The sequence below is a fragment of the Bos grunniens genome, chromosome 15 (assembly GCF_055505025.1).
Source record: "Bos grunniens cultivar Pamir isolate PY7600 chromosome 15, Bosgru_T2T1.0, whole genome shotgun sequence".
In the NCBI taxonomy this organism is placed as follows: domain Eukaryota; kingdom Metazoa; phylum Chordata; class Mammalia; order Artiodactyla; family Bovidae; genus Bos; species Bos grunniens.
In genome coordinates, this window is record NC_141179.1 from 58,920,716 (window position 1) to 58,941,704 (window position 20,989).

The 20,989-nt window shown below is 41.0% G+C and overlaps 1 protein-coding gene and 1 long non-coding RNA gene across 7 annotated transcripts in view; one reads left to right on the top strand and one right to left on the bottom strand.

Annotated features, from left to right (window-relative positions):
• The window catches only part of BDNF (brain derived neurotrophic factor), a 61,465-nt gene that overhangs the window by 15,285 nt on the left and 25,191 nt on the right, over positions 1-20,989 (bottom strand). The window lies entirely within an intron of this gene.
• On the top strand, positions 18,903-20,717 carry LOC147358347 (uncharacterized). 2 transcript variants are annotated; one of them, XR_015141609.1, is made up of 3 exons: positions 18,903-19,159; positions 19,544-19,620; positions 20,176-20,717. It is a non-coding gene; the product is annotated as an uncharacterized LOC147358347 (long non-coding RNA). The 2 variants fall into 2 exon arrangements; XR_015141608.1 differs by having other exon boundaries at positions 18,904-19,159; positions 20,131-20,717.

Below are 20,989 nucleotides of genomic sequence, written 5' to 3' on the forward strand. Positions count from 1 at the left end.
AAAGCCTGAGCACCACAGCAAAGATCCAGTGAAGTCAAAAATTAAAAAAAAAAAAAGAGTAGAGCTGAGGGTCTGAGACAGGAGTGAAAGTAAGGCTAGAGAGTGTTAAATTTATCCTCAGGGAGCAGTTCAGACAAGTTAGGGCCCCAAAGACAGGAGACCAGATGGTCCAGTGCAGACAGAACAGCGGACTCTCAGACTGTGCTAATAGGAACCATCGTGTCAAAAAGCCAAAGGAACAAGGGTAATGGAATGCAGGTCTCATGCATCTTCTCTGCCACCCAGCTGGTACCCTGAGGCCCTCCATGTGAATGACTAGGCAAAACAGACCCCATGGCTCCACAGAGCGGATGCAGAACATATACCTGGGATGATGTCCTGAATGTGTGTGGTGGGTCAGATGTTGATGGCATAAAACAACACTTTGCTTCTGGCAATAGTCAGCCCTCAGAAGAGAGCAAGCTTCTAGAGAAGCAGCCGTAAGGAACCTGAGAACAAAACTGGAAATGCCTGTTGTGAAGCCTTGACAGGTATTAACAAAAGAAAATGTGTATCTACATTTGTCAGTGGTGTGTCAGCCAGCTTCTGGCAGTCCACCCTTATGCCCAGGAATCATTTCGTGTTTCTCGTGTAGCCAGATACAGTCATCAATCAACTCCCCAAGTGCAACTGGTCCTCACAGGGGAAGAGGAGTGGCTTTCTGCTTTAAAGTGGCCCCATCACAAATTATGAGAAAGAAGAAGGTTCATTTGGACTGAATAACCATCCTGCCAGTTTCATTTGGCAAACTTCTCTATGCAGTGGAATGCAAGGGAGTTTTTTCCCCTAAACTCAGGAACTCACAGAGAAAATTAATGGAGAATCAATCTTACCAGTGAAAATGCCAAAGAGTCCTGCGAAGATGACATGGAATATATGTATGTTCTTCAACAGTTGGAGATGTTGTCTAGGGTATAAATCTTGCATTTACAGGATAGTCTATTTGCATCATGCAGGAAACTCCCTACAGCTGGAGAAGTCTAGCAATACTGTAACATTGTATCCTATAGTTTTAATTTATCTTATAAAGGACTTAGTACTAGTAGTGTTAGTTGCTCAGTTGTATCTGACTCTTGGCAACCGCATAAACTGTAGCCCGAGGCTCCCCTGTCCATGAGATTCTTCAGGCAATGATACTGGAGTGGATTGCCATTCTCAGGGGAAGTGCAAAATTAGTTTTCAAAAGAGCGTCCCCGTGGGAATGAAAGTTTCAAGCTTAGGGAGACTTCCACTGTGATTTGGGATCTCTCTCTTGAACTCAGTTCCTAGAAATAAGGTTGCTGCTGCTGCTGCTACTGCTGCTAAGTCGCTTCAGTCGTGTCCAACTCTGTGCGACCCCATAGATGGCAGCCCACCAGGCTCCCCTGTCCCTGGGATTCTCCAGGCAAGAACACTGGAGTGGGTTGCCATTTCCTTCTCCAATGCATGAAAGTGAAAAAATAAAGTGAAGTCGCTCAGTCGTGTCCAACTCCTAGCGACCCCATGAACTGCAGCCTACCAGGCTCCTCCGTCCATGGGATTTTCCAGGCAAGAGTACTGGAGTGGGGTGCCATTGCATTCTCCAAGAAATAAGGTTAGCAGCTGGGAAACAAGTGTTGAAAGCAGGGTACGCAGCACGCTGCAGTGGGACAGTTGCCTTTTCTGCCCCAGCAGACACTGCTGGGCTCTTTCGACCCAGTATTGCCATTAGGTGAATAATGAATGCAGGTGTAACTTTCCACTGCAGGAAATTCTGCAAGTGGCAACGTGGGTCCATTCCACGTGTGTCACTAGAGCCGGCACAAACCCACGGCCATGGCGAGGCATTATTTCCATTGGAACTGATGCCGGCACCAGTTCTTGGAACTGGGCAGCATCCCCACTGCAAACCAGGGGCCAGGGAAGAGACAGAGACCTCACTTATAAGGTCCCCTCCTGTTTCTCATCCTTCAGACTAATATGCACTCTGTTGGTAAGGCTGGTACTGAAACAGGCATTCTCATTTACCAATGGTGGCTACACAAACAGTTCAAGACCTTCCTGCAGTACAATAAGGCAATATTTATCAAAATTTTAAATGAATTTCCCTATGGATCCAGCAAGTCTACTGAGAATAAATCTACAGTAACAAGTAGGTACTCTTGCCTGGAAAATCCCATGGATGGAGGAGCCTGGAAGGCTGCAGTCCATGGGGTCGCTGAGGGTTGGACATGACTAAGTGACTTCACTTTCACTTTTCCCTTTCATGCATTGGAGAAGGAAATGGCAACCGGCTCCAGTGTTCTTGCCTGGAGAATCCCAGGGACGGGGGAGCCTGGTGGGCCGCCGTCTATGGGGTCGCCCAAAGTCGGACACGACTGAAGCGACTTAGCAGCAGCAGCAGCAACAAGTAGGTACATATGTACAAAATGATGAATACACAAGGTTATTAATTGCAATAAAGCACAGAATAGCAACTAAAAGAAGCCCCATTTCTAGCTAAAGGAAAATAGATAAACTATAGTACATATTCATAATAAATTCACGCAATTGAAAGGAACAAGTTAGCTTCCATATACTGAAATGGAAATAAAAGCAAGATACAGATCAGCACATGTATACATATACATACTATCTTTTGCTTTAAAATGGGGTAATGTAAATAATATCCATATTTATCTGTATTTCCATATAAACACACTGTAAAGGATTCACATGAGATGGAAACAAATAACCACCCCTCAGGAAGTATGTGTCAGGTGGGATTACAAGTGAGCACAGCACAGGTGAGACAAGACTTCTCAATGCACACATTTTAATACTACTTTGATTTTTGAATCATGTCAATAAATTATCAAAAACTTTAAAAAATAACCAATTAAAAAAATGTTTAACCTAGAGGCTTCACTTTTGGCCCCAAAGAATCCTTTACAATGCTCTGATGCAACAGACACTTCAGAGATTCAGAATTCTGGTGCCTGGTGGTAACTAAAATAAAAAGTCTGGGTCGGGGGAAGGGGGGCTTCCCTGGTGGTCCAGTGGCTAAGACTTGACCTTCCAGTGCAGGGGGTTTAACATCTGGTTGGAGAGCTAAGATCCCATGTGCCTCGTGGCCAAAAACCAAAACATAAAAATATAAGCAATATTGTAACAAATTCAAGAAAGATCTTAAAAATGGTCCATATAACATATATATATTTAAAGAAAAACTCTGGGTGGCGGGGGCAACCCATATCAACTTTGGGGACATTTCCCTGGAAGAAACCAGTCTAAAGTAGAATGGTTGGATGTAGAAAACAGTCTCTGGGGCTAGGGGCTGAAGATTTGAGTTCTGGTCCTACTTTTCCCACTTGCTATTAAGTTGACCCTATGAAATGGCTGATAACTGGCCTTTTTTTTTTTTTTAACCAACAAAGTAGACAAATTTGTGGGTGAACCTTCCTGAGTGAGCCCATTCAAGGATTCTGCTGCCTCAGCTCTGTGACAGGCAGAGGGTTAGAGTTCTCACCCCACCTGCCACAGCATCATGCCAAGGGTCACCAACAAAGGGCAATCCTATAAAGAACCTTTGTAAGTTAAGCATAACACCAAGCTGAGTGGTGACCATGGCCAAACATAGGAGGAGAATGAGACCCATTCCCCAAAGTCAGATGGTGGCGAAGAAAGAAAACTTCTAAAAGACGGAACCTAAATTAAACGGAACATAAGAGTAGAATGCCAAAGAAAGACTTTGAAGAGAAAAACACGTGGTTAAATGACTCCATATGTGGTCATCTGCAACAGAATATACTGCAAAATCCAGAAGCCTCAACAGGGAAATCAGGGAAACATATATGGAGCAAACTTTCAGACCTGAATACAGACGCATGATCAATGTCAAACAAATGATTCAAAAGGATGGCCCTTATCTTTGCAATCAGTGTAGCTGTTGGAGCCGTGTGTCTGTCACATGCAGGTAGGCCTCCAACTTTCCTCCAAAATCAGATGCAAACTTCAGATACTTTTAAAAATGCTCCCTGGAGGACCTTACACCCCAAATTTAGAAACAGGATGAAAAAAAAAAAACCTCTTTAAAAAGGCAAGAAAGAAAAAAAACACTCATCTCCATATGTACATCTGAACATCATCTGGAAAGCAGATCTCCTATGAAATGGATGGCCAAAGCTGCACCACAGTGTTAAACTCATCATGAAAACCCCATGGTTGCTTTCCTTTACCTTCCTGAAGTAAAACGTTCCAAGAAGTAGGAAATAACCACAGGAGGAAGTTCACTGGTGGTGCCCTAACCTGGTACTGCCATCTAGATGCCTGGAAACCAGAAGCCTCTTTGGAACTCAGAAGAAAGTGAAGAACTCCTTTCTGCTTTGATTAAGGAAGGTCTTTGGGCAAGTTCCTGATTCCAGCTGGGTCTAGGTGGTCGAAACAGTACCATGCTTTCTGAGACCACCACTTAATGACTTCGATGAACCCTGCTGAGATGTTCTCAGGCTGCTTGGGGTCAAATGCCATCTCCTCTCACTTTCAGCTTCATGTTTCACAATCAACCATGTTTCCTTACAGAAATTTCTCTAGGAGGCTTACTATCCTGTATTATTTCAAGTCAGAGTCCCCTCTTGCACAAAAGGCTTAAACTACCTCTGATTAAGAATCAGAATGTGTTCTGTTTTAGTTCAGGATTCATTTATTCATTCAGCACAGGTTATTAAGAACTTACAAAGTTTAGATGTACTTTGTTTTAGGAAAACCATTTCAAGTAAGTTTCTTGTAAAGTAGGAATAATTAACTTGGTAACTCTTAATAGATTCTTCAAGTGACTGAATCCTGAGTTTAAATCCTCACTGATTTTCAAATATAACAAAAAAATTGGTTATGGAAGTGGGTGCACTCCCAGCTAACTCAATAGCTTTCAAGGGAGGTGTTTCAATGTTACCCCTAAATGGTCTATATGGTTAAATACTGAGTTAGAGATTCACTAGATCAAAAACAATTCTTTAAAAAAATGTTCATAGAAACACAGGGACAATGCGTTAACACCTCCAAGGTATATGTCAGGGTCAAGGATACAAGCTCATATTTCATCAGCAGAGCTCTGGTCATTTGATTGAAGTTGAAGGTCATAACAGGCTATGTTTCTGTCATTTCCTCATGAGAAGGAAACTAAGTTGTACTCCATGTTTATTCCATGAGGAAAAAAACCTACAAATATTTTTAAAGCTACATTTTGGCCTCTTCTCCCTTCACAGCTACAAAGGTCATCATCTTTCTATGGCTGGATTATCTTCTATTTGGATGTCAACTTGTCAAATTTATAGCTTAGGGTGACTATAACTTAGGATGACTATGACGTAGCATTCTCCTAAAATCGACATTTTAACTTTTGTTCATTTACTAGACATTCTCTGAGCACAGATACTGGGAACACCAAAAGGAATGAGACAGAATCCTTGCCTTTGAGGACTTCACTATTAAAGTGCAGGGCAGGAGGGTGAGGGGTGGAGAACAGGTTAGACACATTACAGACAATTATGGTTCAATGTAGAACACACTGTAATTGATGTATGCACATGGGGATTCCCCGAAGAGAAAATGTAAAGAAAGGTAAGGTGAGAGAGAATAGGAAATTGTCAGTACAAGTTTTTGTTTACAATAGACCATGTTTCAGAGACTAAAAGATTGTATTACCTGCTTGTAATGTAGTGAAGGTGAATCTCTGGGATTTACCCATGAAGGACCCACGAAAAGTCCAGAGTTGATGAGCTTTATAAACTGGAAACCAAAAGGCTCATTTATGAATATTTACATAGAACCAATTTCCCATTTAGAGTGCTTTTTTAGCTGAATATCACAATGCTGGAATCTTTATCTTTTCCAGGGAAAAAGACATGCTAAATTATTTAGCAAATAGCTGTGGAACCCCTTACTTTGTATGTGCACCTCAGTCAGCTATGCGCTATGGAGACTAAAGACAATATAAGAGATAAAGCTTTTGCTTAAAAGTTTTTGATTAAAATACACAAAAGAAAAAACCTAACTTAAAACACAACTTCCTTGGGACATATAGCTCATTCAACTTTGAAAAAATTACCACTTCTTTTCAACTTCCCACTAGTACATGTTTGGGTTAACCACACCTCATCCCCTTGGGATTTTCTGCTGAGAACAGAATAGAAATAAGATGCCAAATGGGAATAATACAGGGTCAGAGTCATGTTAGGAAAGCTGTGTTAGAAAATGCAGTGGGGCCTATTTCCTACTGCTGCTGCTGCTGCTAAGTCGCTTCAGTTGTGTCCGACTCTGTGTGACCCCATAGACGGCAGCCCACCAGGCTCCTCTGTCTCTGGGATTCTCCAGGCAAGAACACTGGAGTGGGTTGCCATTTCCTTCTCCAATGCATGAAAGTGAAAAGGGAAAGTGAAGTCTACCTCAGATCAAGTCCCCTCATGGAAACACAGGAGAGGGAAGAGGATTTCCTTCATTATTTTAGACACAAGGAATTTAAGTAACTTGCCCAAGATCACAGATCTATTGAGCAATGGAATGAAACTCAATCATCAGCTCCAGAGATGCAGGGTCCCAGGCTGAGACTGTTTCATGAACTTTCTATTTAAGAAATGTTTCTTTAGGGACCTCCCTAGTGGCCTTGTTTAAGAAACCGCCTTCCAAAAGCAGGGGACAGGGGTTCAATCCCTGGTGGGAGAACTAAGATCCCACAAGCCATGAAGCAACTAAGACTGTGTGCGGCAATGAAAGATCCCACAGGCTGCAGGAAGACCCAGCACGTCACAACTAAGACTCTACGCAGTCAAAAATCCATAAATAAATAAATATTAAAAAAATTAAAAATAAAAACACAATGTACCTTTAAGGTATACCGAAAAAAAAAAGAGAGAGAGAGAGAAAGAAATGTTTCTTTAAAGTCACAGACTATCCTAAGCAGGATATTCTAGAATGTTTTTCTAGACTAAACTTCACATCCACAGCTCCTAGCAGAGAACCTGATACAGAGAAGGTACCCAATGTTTAACAGTTGCACAAGTATTGCTTATATAATTAACTATTGTAAGATAGAGACTGTGAATGATTCAGGAATCCAAATAGGGTAGGCTTCTCTTGAGCAGAAGTCTTTCCAGAGGAAGTCGAATTCGAGATGAGTTTAAACAATGAGTCGGATTTAGATGGATGAAAGGAAGAGAAAGTCAATGAGTAAGTAAATTAGCCTCCAAAGATGACAACAAAAGGGTTCTGGTCTTGTTACCGCAGGAACAAAGTGAAGCAGATTTAGACCTGGAGCATGCTAATAAAGTTTTCTTTTAATTTTACTGGTCTTCGTTGCTGTGTGTAGGCTTTCTCTACTTGCAGAGAGCGGGAGCTACTGCTCGTTGTGCTATGAAGGCTTCTCATTGCAGTGGCTTCTCGTTGCAGAGCATGGGCTCTAGGCGCTCGGGCTTCAGGAATTGTGGCACGTGGGATTTGTTGTTCATGGTACATGGGATCTTCCCGGACTAGGGATTAAGCCCATGTCCCCCTGCATTGCAAGGTGGATTCTTACTACTGGACCACGGGAAAGCCCACTGATAAAATTTTTAATAGTCTCAATAATAAGTCTTTGGCTCCAAAATCACTTCGGATTGTGACTGCAGCCATGAAATTAAAAGACATTTGCTCCTTAAATGAAAAGTTATGACAAACATAAGCAGATTGTTAAAAAGCAGAGACATCACTTTGCCAACAAAGGTCCATATAGTCAGAGCTATGGTTTTTCCAGTAGTCGTGCATGGATGTGAGAGTTGGACCACAAAGAAGGCTGAGCGCTGAAGAACTGAGGCTTTCAAACTGTGGTGCTGGAGAAGACTCTTGAGAGTCCCTTGGACAGAAAGATCAAATCAGTCAATCCTAAAGGACATGGGTCAAATGTCCCTGAATACTCAATGGAAGGACTGATGCTGAAGCTGAAACTAAAATACTTTGGCCATCTGATGGAACTGACTCACTGGAAAAGCCCCTGATGCTGAGAAGGATTGAGGGCAGGAGAAGGGGGTGACAGAGGACGAGATGATTGGATGGCATCATGGACTCAATGGACACGAGTTTGAGCAAACTCTGGAAGATGGTGAAGAATCCTTCACCATGGGAAGCCTGGCATGCTGCAGTCCATGGGGTCACACAGAGTCAACGACTTAGTGACTAAACAACAACAATCCCTATAGCAACCCTGTTAGGAGGTTGAGGCACAGAGATTAGATGTAGTTTGTACAAGGTCCCAGACCTTGTAAGTAAGTGGTGGCCATAGAATCCTACTCCATCCTTGGGCCAGGCCTTCTGCTGCCGTATGGAAGTCTGTGATTAGGAAACAACTTTCAAGTCAGGAGATTATCTTCAACAGGCTTCCCACTTCAAAGCTTTGGAGTTTCTGATTATTTACAAGGCTGCTAATCCCTTCTAACCATGCTCAAATCCAAGTATTTGGATGACGAAGTAAATGGGTCTTTTAAAATGTATTCGGGTTCAAGCTCAGCAATTCTTCAACCTTCCTGCAAGTCTGAACCACCTGTGGAAGTTTCTAAACACAACACATGCCCAAGCCGCAGCCCAAACCTCCAAATCTCAGGGACTAGGACCTGATATCTGTTTGTTTTTTTAATGTTTATTTTTTGGCCACACTGGGTGGCATTTGGGATCTTAGTTCCCCAACCAGAAACTGAACTCGCACCCTCTACATTGCAAGTACGGAGTCAACCATTGGACCACCAGAGAAGTCTCTGTGAATTTTCTTTTTTAGTTTCAAAGGTAATTCTGATGATCATCACCTTTTAAAAAAAATTTTTTTTATTTAGTTAGTTAGTTTGGGCTGTGCTTGGTCTTTATTGTGGCTCGCGGACTTTCTCTAGCTGCTGTAAGCAGGGGCTACTATTTGTTGTGATGCCAGGGCATCTCTGGAGAAGGCAATGGCACCCCACTCCAGTACTCTTGCCTGGAAAATCCCGTGGATGGAGGAGCCTGGTAGGCTGCAGTCCATGGGGTCGCTAAGAGTCGGACACAACTGAGTGACTTCACTTTCACTTTTTCATTTTCATGCACTGGAGAAGGAAATGGCAACCCACTCCAGTGTTCTTGCCTGGAGAATCCCAGGGGCAGGAGAGCCTGGTGGCCTGACGTCTATGGGGTCACACAGAGTCAGACACGACTGAAGTGACTTAGCAGCAGCAAGGCATCTCATCACAGTGGCTTCTCTGGTTGGAGAGCACAGGCTCTAGGGCTTACAGGATCAGTAGTTGTGGTACACAGGCTTAGTTCCTGGACCAGGGATTGAACCAGCGTCCCCTACACTCCAAGGCGGACTCCCAACCACCTGACCACCAAGGAAAGGCCCTGATGATCACCATCTTTAAGAACCACTGCTCCATGCTATGCTCTCCAATAGTTCACTTATAGGATCCTCAGCTTTAAGCAAAATGATTACTAAGGAGCTCAAAGAACAAGACATACCCTTTTTCTCTCTTCAAGTATTTAATTTCCTTAAAACAAGGAACTTTAAAAAGTCCTTAAAATAAACATTTTTTTATCTTCCCACCATCACTTTTTGCCAATCTCTTCTCTAGAGAGCAGAGACGAGGTCACGGTGATGACACTGGTCTCCATCTGTGCCAAGCACTCACATTAACAAGGGTGAAATATGATGTCTTACTTGAATTCTGCAGGTCATGGTTTAGAGAGCCTGTGTGATGGTACGAGGGCTGGATTAGGATCACAGAGCTGTAATCCTTGCTCTGGTTCTATAGCTGTGCCACTTAGATCAAGTTATTTACTCCAAGCTTCAGTTTCCTCAACTGTTATATGGGAATAAGATGTGCCCAGTTTTTTTCAAAGGGTTATTTATAGGATCAAGTGGAACATGTGGATGCATTTTCTTAATGTATGGAACACTATACCTTTGGACAAGATTTTTACTGAAATGTACAACCTTGGTGCTAGTGGTAAAGAACCCACCTGCCAATGCAGGAGATGTGAGAGATGTGGGTTATGATATCTGCGTCGGGAAGATCCCCTGGAGGAGGGCATGGCAACCCACTCCAGTATTCTTGCCTGGAGAATCCCATGGACAGACGAGCCTGGCAGGCTACCTTCTATGGGGTCACAGAGTCAGACACAACCCAAGTGACTTAATGTACATACAATCTTACCTACATATGACAATAAATTCATGTAGGAATGTTAATGATGCCAAGTCAACTACATTTTGGTGCCAGTACCAATGCCTACCGGGGCACTGTACTAGGACAAGCTATCAAAACCTCGGATACTGCTTGAAGCAGTGATGGCGAGGGTTCCCCTAAATTTCAACATGAGATTAGTTTTGAAGAACAATCAAATACTCTGGAATAATAGACACTTTCAAGTTTTAAGAAAATCATTGCCAGGGATGTGAAAACCAGAAAAATACACTTGTATTTTAGGAAGAACATTTTAAAATAAATTCTATTTATTTTTTTGGCCGTGTCACATAGCTTCGGGGATCTTAGTTCTCAGACCAGGGACTGAACTTGGCCCCAGCAGTGAAAGCCTGTAACCACTGGCCCTCCAGGGAATTCCTTATAAATTTTATTAATGATAAATTAATAAATCATTAAAATTAATTTATCATTTTATTAATGATAAATTTTATTAATTATGATAAACTTAAATGATTATTAAAATCTTTAAGATAAGGTCATCCTGCATTGCTTCTCAGCCATTACATGTCTATGATTATTTCCAAAAATTATCCAGTAGGGAAAATTTCACATATCCATATCTAAGTTACCGAGTTACCATTTCTGAATAATTTAAACAAGTGGATGAACACAATCCTGAATTTGAGAGAATGGCTGCAAGAATGGGCAGGACAGTCATTTCCATGAGGAGGGAAGAAAGATTTAGGACTTGGGGATTTCTACTTATTGACTTTTCTCAAGAACAACAGTTTTCCAACTGGGTTTTGCAGAGAAGAGTATCAAGAGGCTTCTTGCAAGGGGCAAAGTCAAGGTCAAGGAGGCAGGACTCTGCTGTTCCCACTTATAGTTCAACTAGCCCAGCACTGTTTATTTTGTTTTATACATTGGGGTTCTACTGGAGATTTTGTCAGAAGGAGAAAAATCCAGTCCTACAATTTACTTATTTACACCTATACTACTAATTTGGAGGTTAGAAGATCTGTGTCTACTCCTCTGGTTTTGTCTCAAAGAACGCAAGCAAAGGTCTCTGTCATTATGTACTTACGGCTTATTCTTTTGTATTTAAGGATTTACAGTTTAATCTGATTGCCCTGCTCAGGAGTGAAAGAGAAGGTTAGAAACACGGCTGTAGGTTTGGTATTAGCAGGAAAATGGGATTTCTTACCACTTCCTGGTCCTGTGGGTTTTTTGTTTTTAATTTTGGGTTGGGTGGTGTGTGGGGTTTTTTTGTTTGTTTTGTTTTGAGATTCACAAGAGAACTATGTGAGAGTTTGCTTCCTTGTTGTATATCAAGAGGTTAGATATTTCTGAGTTGATGGTGCCAAACTATGCTCTAGTTCCACTGACATATTTACACGATCCATGAACACCACACACGGATTCTTATTTATTCCATATATTTGAGTAAAAACACCTTCTGACTTCATGGTGAAAGGAGACCACCCAATGGATTGAAAAGTGGTTTTCAGTAAACTCTTAAAAAAAATACCATTACTAAACTTAAACATATTATTGACTAACATTTAAAGATAATATTCACAACACTGATCTTTCCTTCTTTTTCTTACTCAGCATAATCATGAAACCAGATTCTTGTAAATGGAAACATTCTCACATTTTAGCTCCTTTAGGGGGGAAACACATGGGATTTATAAACACTGTCAAATAAAAGACACATTCCTGGAAACTAAGAGGCCCAAACATGCCCTGGTAAGTAAGTAAAAAACTCCATCATAACACCAGTGGAAATGAATGGCATTTTTAGTCCAGAAATTCTTCGACTGTGCCTTCTACCAGCATCATTAACATGAGTTCCTCCAGAAATAGCCTCAAATAATAGCAAAATATTTAAGGCAATGTCTAAGCATTTTCATTGCTTTAATTTGAACACAAAATGATACTCAATTGTTATATATAAAAAAGAGATTATTCTCTTAAGAGTGACATAAGCTTTTCCAAAATATTACAATCTACAACTGAAAATACAGGACAGGCAGGGAGTTCTGAAATGACTCAGAGAATTTGTTCAACAGCTTTTTAAAATACTCTTTTGAAGTGAGTATATAAGGAGGTAATGGAAGCCTTACCTGGGAGAATCAATGGAGTGGCTTACTAGGAAGCACCTGATGATGGATGGATCCATCTAGACCAGTGCCTGGCACCCACTGGGCACTAAATTAATGCTAGATGAATGAATAAATAAAAGAATCATCCCCCATGTATAACACCTTTACTTTCTTTAAAGAAAAGCTTTGAAACAGGAGAAAACATGCATGCAGCAACATGAACTATAAAATATGTGAAGCTCTAAAGAGTATGTAAACAGTAAACTGCTTGCTTTGCTGACTGAAAATATGAATATTTGATGAGACCATGCAGAATAAAATGGTCATGACTCCTAGGAGTGTAACCTCTGGTCTAAACTTGCATATTAAATGTGGGTTAATTAATTTCTGACTGTTCTACAGAAGAGCAAAATAAGTTATTAAAAAAAAAAAAAGAAAGTTAATCTATCCATGTTGAAACATGAAAAGGTTGAGGGAGGGGCCAATTCTTGGACAGTTTACATTTAGAAAAGGAAACTCTTTGGAAAACTGTTAATAGCCGAGGGTGCTATACTTTGAGAAGGGGAAGGTGAGTGCTGTGGGCTTTTTTGAGTTCAGTTACTGAACTCTAAAAAAATCTAATGTCAAAAGCTAATTTCTTAAGCAATTTGGGTGTCTGAACCTGATCAGGACTCTTTTTAAAAACATTCCATTCTGTATGATCCAAAGGAAAAATAACTACTTTTGAGAACCCACGTGAAAGTATGAAAAAAGCAAAAGTCCAGCACTTTTCAAAGAAATGGGAAGGATTTCTGATGCTCAGTTCATGATGCTGCACCTATCTCAGGCAGAAGACCCAAAGAAATACGTGATTGTCATCAGGATTGTATGTGAACTAAAACAAGGAGCATACTGATGATATGACCAATATATTTGAAAAAACTTAGGAGTACAAAGGTACTTCAGAATATACCTAACTCCAAGCTTCCACGTTAATATCCATCCTTTCTAAAAGGGTTTCAGTCTGTGCTTATAACAGGAAACTGATCATATTCCATATTCTTTCTTTGTTAAATCATAAATTCACTCAATTCAATGCCTTGAATGTGGTGAGCCTGTGATATTTACTTAATTAAATCAAACTGAAAGTTCTTCTAGATACTACGTACAGTGCTTAAATTTATATCACTGGTTCTAGATCTGCTCTCTGGGGCAACATAAAGTAAATTCTCTCTTTCCTCCGTATGCCAGTTCTTCACAATTGTGAAGACGGTCCTCTAGACTGGACATCAAGAACAAGTCAGACATGCGGCCCCCTAGTCCCCCAGACATGGTGGGCAGCGACAGGATATTCTTTCTTATTGAGCCGGGTTGGGTTCAGAATTCTTCTTAACCCAGACTTCTGGGAGCTACCATCATGTGAATTTAGACTAAAGAAGACAAAAATACATTCGCCATTCCAGCCTAAGTCTTCCTGTCCCCAGGCTACCCATTCCAAGTTTCCTCAGTCATTGCTTACTTGCGATGGTTTCCAACTTCCTATGCATCCTGGTCACATTGATCTCAATATATACCCTTTTGTCAGTGCTGTACCGAAAGCAACCTATTTCATTTCTTGAACTGAAGATAATACTTTTTCTAAAAAACTTGTTCTTTTTTATGGGAGCATAGCCAATTAGTGTAGTGACAGTTTCAGGTGGACAGCAAAGGGACTCAGCCATACTTACACATGTATCCATTCTCTTCCAAACCTCCCTCCTGTCCAGGCTGCCACTTAACATTGAGCAGACTTCCCTGCGCTATTCTATGTATAGTCTACTTGAGAAATGGGGGGAAATTATTAGTTTCCCCAAACTAAAACTGCAGACCAAAACTGCAGAGTGTGTGTGTGTGTGTGTGTGTGTGTGTGTGTGTGTGCGTGCGTGCGCCCAGTCGTATCTGACTCTTTGCAACCCCCATGGACTGTAGCCCACCAGCCTCATCTGTACACGAAAATTTCCAGGCAAGAATTCTGGAGTGGGTTGCCATTTCCTCCTCCAGGGGATCTTCCTGACCCAGGGATTGAAGCTGTGTCTCCTGGGTCTGCTGCATGGGCAGGCTGGTTCTTTACCACTGAGCTGCCTGGAAGGCCCTAAACGGCAGTAGTTCTATCCAAGTCCCTCCACCCCCATCGCCATATAGACACACCACTGTCTCACACTCATAGCCGGCGGCTGTTTAAAACTTCTGAGTTTCCTTTGTGCAGTCTAAGTCAGCCCCCCGAATCTGGTCCCAACTCCATATTCTCTCAATTTCTACAGTTGACTTTTAACCTAACTAATCATAGTATTTTACATTTAGCTGATCCAGATTCTATCATTCAACAGAACGCCTGCTGGCTTTATGTTTCAAAATGATAAGCACATCGTCTGTGCCTTCAGATACATTATCAGCCGGCGTGAGAAGGCTGAATGTGCCTTCACCATGTTGCATAAGAGAGAACACCTTCAACAGTTTGGTCTAGGAATGTGGCCTGGGACTCCGCCAAGCATCTCTGCCAGCAGCGTGAAGCAAATTTCTCGACCTTCAGATTCTGTGTGATGTAAAAGAAATTTATCTGTGTTTAAAAACACTCCCCATAATTCAAGAAATAAATGAACATGTGAAAATTCAGGGAAACTTGTTTCAGTTTGGGCATAGGTTCAGTTTTCAAAAGCAGAAAGCAAGTATCAGAACAGGCAGCAAATGCTGATGGTAACAGCTCCAAACCAAGAGTGATTAGACTAAATGCCATGTGGCAAAAATTTTACTCTATGAGTTTCCTTCTTTTTCTATCTCCCTCTCGCACCCCACCCCCCATCTCGCTCTCTCTGTATGTGTGAGAAATATAGATTTTTCTCCTGAAAAGTTAAGTTTTCTGCACCTGATTGCTCCTATGCATGACACAATGCACAGACAATATAATACCTTCCTTTGGTTATCTGCTTACCAGAAATTGACACTCACTTAACATACACTGTTTTCTGTTCCCTGAAGCACAATGATCAGCATCGCCACCAGTACCTCAAATTGAAAACATTAAGTGAAAATTTACCAACAGGTTTATAGTTGCTACTATCTAAATTGGCTTTAACATTTCATATGTTCCAAGCATGACAACTTTATGAGTGAACCAAACTGTGCACAAGCAACTTCAGAATTCACCCAACTGAAGGACACTTATAATACCTACCACGAAAACAAAAATATTACACTTATTTCCTCCAATTTCTGCCTCTCTGCCAGCAAAAAATATTTTTTGTTGTAATTACAAAGTTTCTTCATTGTTCACACTGTCAGAATCTGAGGCAGCTATTAATCAATCTATTTGTTCATTCAACAATACTTGTTGAAGTGTTTCTTCTACGACCAGAACCATTTTGGATACTACTGCGGAAGCACGCAAAAATGAAGGAAATGCAGATTTTGGCATCAAATAATTTTAAGCTAATTTTAATGACTGGTTCCTGGTTCCATAAATTTTTGGTGCTGGCTCAGACGTATAGGTTTATCTAAGGTTGAGGCAGCTCTTACAATGCCTTCTCCTTGTCTTCCACCTTCCCCCTTACTTTTTTGGTGTTTAAAGTCTTGCTACATATATGACCCTTTTTTTATTCTCAAATCATTAAAGTTAAAATTAGATCATAGATCAAAGGCATTCTTAAGGTCATTCTATTCAATTTATTTGGTGTTATTATATCTCAGAAAGGGCAATGAACTCTCTGTAGCAAGTAAATAAAATCAGAACCTTTGTACTCAGTGCTTCAGCATATATCGTTGAAAATAAAAAATGTTAAAAAGGAGGCCAGCTCTTCTTCCTGGTGGGTTATTCTACATTTGGCTACTATTAAAACACTAAAAGGACTTGGTGTAGATATTGAGGTATGTATCTGCCTGTTTTAAAAATCTCATCTACAACCCCAAGTGCATCCTAAACCACCCACACACAAACACCACACCCCTACCAACACATACACTCACCAAATCTGAATAGGGTGGCAAGGCAATCCTAGTAACCATAGTCTTGGAAAAGAGGCTCATATGGCACAGAAGCCGTTTGGCTGGTAAAGCTGGTGATTTTGTTCTCTAGGTGGCGCTATTCCACTTTTGATGAGTTGATTAAATTCCTTCCAACTGTCCGTTTATTTTCTATTTCCATCATATAAATCTTAATTTTATATGTACTAGTTGTAATTAAATGACAGATTGCCTTCCAGTTTGATTTCAATAAGCTCTTTTGAAGTAAAGTGACTTTTTCACCACTTGATGTTACACATTTCCTAGTTATGTTGTCTTAGAGTTAAGGAATCTTCCTTTGCCTGACCTCCTCCCTTTAAAATGCAGACGCATGTCAGAAACACAGAGGGGCATCATAAAGCTTCAGCCAGACCAAAGGAACCAAGATGAAAGCACATTTAAGAGCTACTAGGTTCTGCGAGCTCTCAAAATCAGGACATTACTACCATGACAACCAATGAAAAGTTTTTTCAAGTGAACCTTTGGGGAAAACTGCATAACACATGTTGTTCTCTGGGCTCTTTGGAAATAAACTTTTATTTTATGATGGCTGTCATGGAACTTTGTGAAATGACTTTGCTTCCCCACCCCCAGTCACTCTGCTGTCCGACACCCACCCCCCAATTCATCTAATGAAACCCATGCTTAAACTTTAGACAATGTACAGATGAGACATCAGTGCAATTAGCCACTTCTTAGCATCCAGTGTTATCGGGTCAGATTTGTTTCACCAAAAGCGTAGTGTCGCAGAGTTTGTACTTGAATTTGAGTACTTACATTTAAAGAAAGCTCTCACACTACTTCTTTGACAAGATACTCATGTTTTTCTTACAGAAACAAGAATACCTTCCAGTTCACTTAGAAAACATGCCCATTTACCACTCCATCACCCCCGTAAGTTTTCCCAAGTCTATATATTAGTGAACTCCACTGTTCCATATCTATCATCAATAATGATTCCATATATTTAATAACTAGGTCCATGACTTTTCTAAGCCTTTGGTGTGAGTATTCTGGAAAGCCAGAGATGCATTATTTACGATTAAGCAATTCTAGGATTTCCCTGGTGGCTCAGTGGTAAAGAATCTGCCTGCAATGCAGGAGACCAGGGTTTGCTTCCCGGGTTGGGAAGATCCCCTGGAATAGGGCATAGCAACCCACTCCAGCATTCTTGCCTGGAGAATTCCATGGACAGATGAGCCTGGTGGGCTACAGTCCATAGGGTGACACAGAGTCAGACACAACCGAAGTGACTAAGCAGCAGCAGCAAATAATTTTATGACTTAAGAGGAAGTTTAAGGAGACTTTGAGGACGCACATGTCTAAGCTTAAAAATACCAAAGGCTTCCACTGTTTCCTAGGGTTAAACCCCATGTACAAATGACATACGGATTTCATTTGCCAACATCATTTACTGTTTAACGTGACTCCATCTTAAACAGAGTAAATGGATGCAGAGTGTAACCAAGAAGTTCACTTAATTCTGAAGCCCATCTGGGCATGTTATTCATCCTAATAAAGAAAATTCATCACAATGCAGTTAAACATTCAAATGATTTCTTCCTCCATGAAGCAACAGCTAGCCGTTTGAAACCTAGAATTCCCCGGAATTTTCTCCTCCATTCCTCTTTTAAAATGCAATTCACAGCTTGAGATTACAGAGTCTGCTGGTGGCTGAATGACTGCACTAGACGGCTGAGAGTCCTTCAATTAAGCAGCAATTTTGCAATTAGTGGAAACTGAGGGAACCATAACAATCATTTGACAACAAGTTGAGACAAGTTAGCAATTACCCTATTAAAGGGATACATTCACATGCATTGGGCAGAGCTAGGCTAGGGGAGCCCCCCTCACACAAGCTGAACTCTTCTACACAGGGAAATGTAAATGTAAATGTTTCAGCCATTAAAATAAACTCAGTTTTATGGACATCAGAAACAGCAATGGTTTTCATTTTAAAAGATACTCAGAGTTGAGCTCTCATGTACTTTTCCATTCTGTTTTCATTCAAGTAGCCTAAAATCAGTCTGTCTGCTGTGGGACTAACTTCCTAAAACTAAAATGTTAATGAAGTACTTGTAGATTACCTTTCCATTGCGTACATCTTCAATATTCTAAAGCTTAGTAGAAGATTAAGTCTATGGTTGAGCCCCAAAGCTGTTGGCTCTTACATTCCACAAATTCACACCTGCATATAGGGCTGTGGATGTGTGTGTATGACCAGGGTGGGAGGGAGGTATTGGATACTAACAGCAGGTTCTAAAGACAAAAGTACCCCAAATTAACAAGCTCTTTGCTGTACTATGAGGTGGGCATGCTCAACTTGCTGTGAGCTGCAAACCAGAGCTATTTATTTTTAAAAGAAATGAGATTATCAATCATCTGCTTTTTGACTATTGAAAAGCTGGAACTCTTGAAAGATTCCAGGAAGAGAATAACTTACATTCTAATGGTGCCCCTATTAAACCGAAAATTCAAGTATTTTGAGCCAGGATTTTAGAAATTTGCATTATTTGCAGAACTTCCCTCTCTCCAGGTGAATCAAATGAACCAGCAACATTCCAGCATCTCCCCACCTCTCTTGGGCTATTTTCAGATTTAGGCAATTAACTCAGATAAGTATAAATGAATCATTTGAGGTGAGGTCATTGTATTTCTGGCAAATGATCATTTTCTTGGTTCCTTCTGTTTGCAAGTAAAAGTTACACTTATTGAAAAGACATCCTAAAACAGAGTTCCTAAATGTTTTATTTTCTGGACACCCAAATGTTAACCCGCTGTAAGTCTTAAATAATCTTAAATATGATCTTAAAATAAATGAGATTTCCAGTTACTAATTCAGCTCTGAATAGGCAATGAAAGGCTCCAAAGGTATGTGAAAAATTACTCTGTTATTTTCCTTTTTTAAAAAATGTGATGTCTAAGTGTGTCTGCAATGTTCTAATGCTTCAAAACATGTACGTAAGTCTTGTTTATCTGGAAATCATTTCTTTCTGCTTATATCATTTATAAATAGAAAACGTTTTGTAATGACTTAAAATAACTCTACATACATAATGCTTCTCCTGTCATAATACTTAGTACAGGTCTATATTTACCAACATTTATCACATTTTGCAAAATAAAGTGGAAGAAAAAAAAAAAGACGAATTTATGGCCTGGGAATTCCAGTAATGGTGACCAACGAGTTTTAAATTCCAGTAAAGGTTATGGTTACATTTCAACAAGTGTCTCTTTCCTTTTCCTTACCTCCAGCAGTAAACTTGCAAAAGAAGAATCTTAAGCAAGGTATTTGCAAAATCAAGGGACAGGAGTTAATGACCTTAAGCAAGGTATTTGCAAAATCGATAAACAGGATTAATGACGGTTTTAAAGGGGTGTGGTCCCTCGGGTCAAAACTTTATGGTCTATTGCTTGTGATAATTTGGAGTACTACATGTCATAATCTCATAAATTTTCAACCTAAAAATCATAATGTTGCATGGGTAAACAAACACATGTAGACGAATTAAATCAGTACCTCAATAAATTAAAATGAAAAAAATATAAGTATATACAAATATAATTTTAAGGCCAAAATAGCCTCTGACTTTATAACAGACTCACATAAAAATACTTTTTTGGGGGTAAAATTAAAGGTAAGGGGGTATTTTCCCAGAAGTTAAACCAATTTGAAGGTCTCATTTAATAACATTATATCCTATTTAAAATCAATATGCAGTTTCATATGCAGTAAAAAGAAATCAATGTTCCCAATTACACATGACTTTGCTTGAAAAAGATAACTGTACTAGGAAATTAATAAACACTCAGGAATATGCTTTTCTTTGCTTCTGGCCAAGAACATTCCTGCACTGTTGTCAGAAAATATTCGCTGTTTACTGCAGACATCGAGGAGTAAGTGTAAGATCCCTGAAGGACCCTAAACTGAGATCCAGGAATCCCTAACACACCACCAACCATAGCCTGTCAAAGCTCCCCCAGCTCAAGGAAAACTTGCACTGGAGCCAGGGAGGCGCGACGAGTCGAAATTCATCCGAGTCGGGAGTCAGAAGCGTCATTCAACAAGTCCCTCCTACCAGCTACCGAAGAGATCCCGCAAAGCCATCTCTTACCACTTCCCCAGCCCCCAGCCTCCCGCCCCTGCAGCCGCTCTGGGTAGCTTGGCCGGCAGAGGGCACCCTCTACCTTCCCTAGCACCGCTCTCCCCACCCCCTCCTCTTCGCGGCCCCTCCATCAGCGTCCCTCCACCCCGCTCCACCCGCAACACACAAACAGCATCCTTAGACGGTGACTCTAGTTCACCCCAGCAGTCCCAAGGCTTTTCTTCCCTAGGGGATGCCACCAGTCTGGAAGTCCCCTTCTCTGCCCGTCGAGCAAAGAGCCTCCAACCCTCAGCTATTTCTTTCCAGGCACGGCTAATTCACCCATTTCCTCTTGCCGGCTATGCATGGCATCCCTGGGGACCTACCCGAGTCAGAACATCACCCTCCGCCAAACACACACACATACACACATCCCTCCCAGCCCCTGAAAGCCAAAACTTTTCACTTTTCTGCAAGGTGCCTCAAGGGAGGTGCCCGGGGTGGGGAAAGGCGTGAGCACAACTAGCCCGGGAGTCCCTCAGCCCCTTTCAGGTCCGAGTTGCAGGAGTGTGTCAAGTTTCCCAAGATAAACTCGTACTGGACCCGTATACGTCCG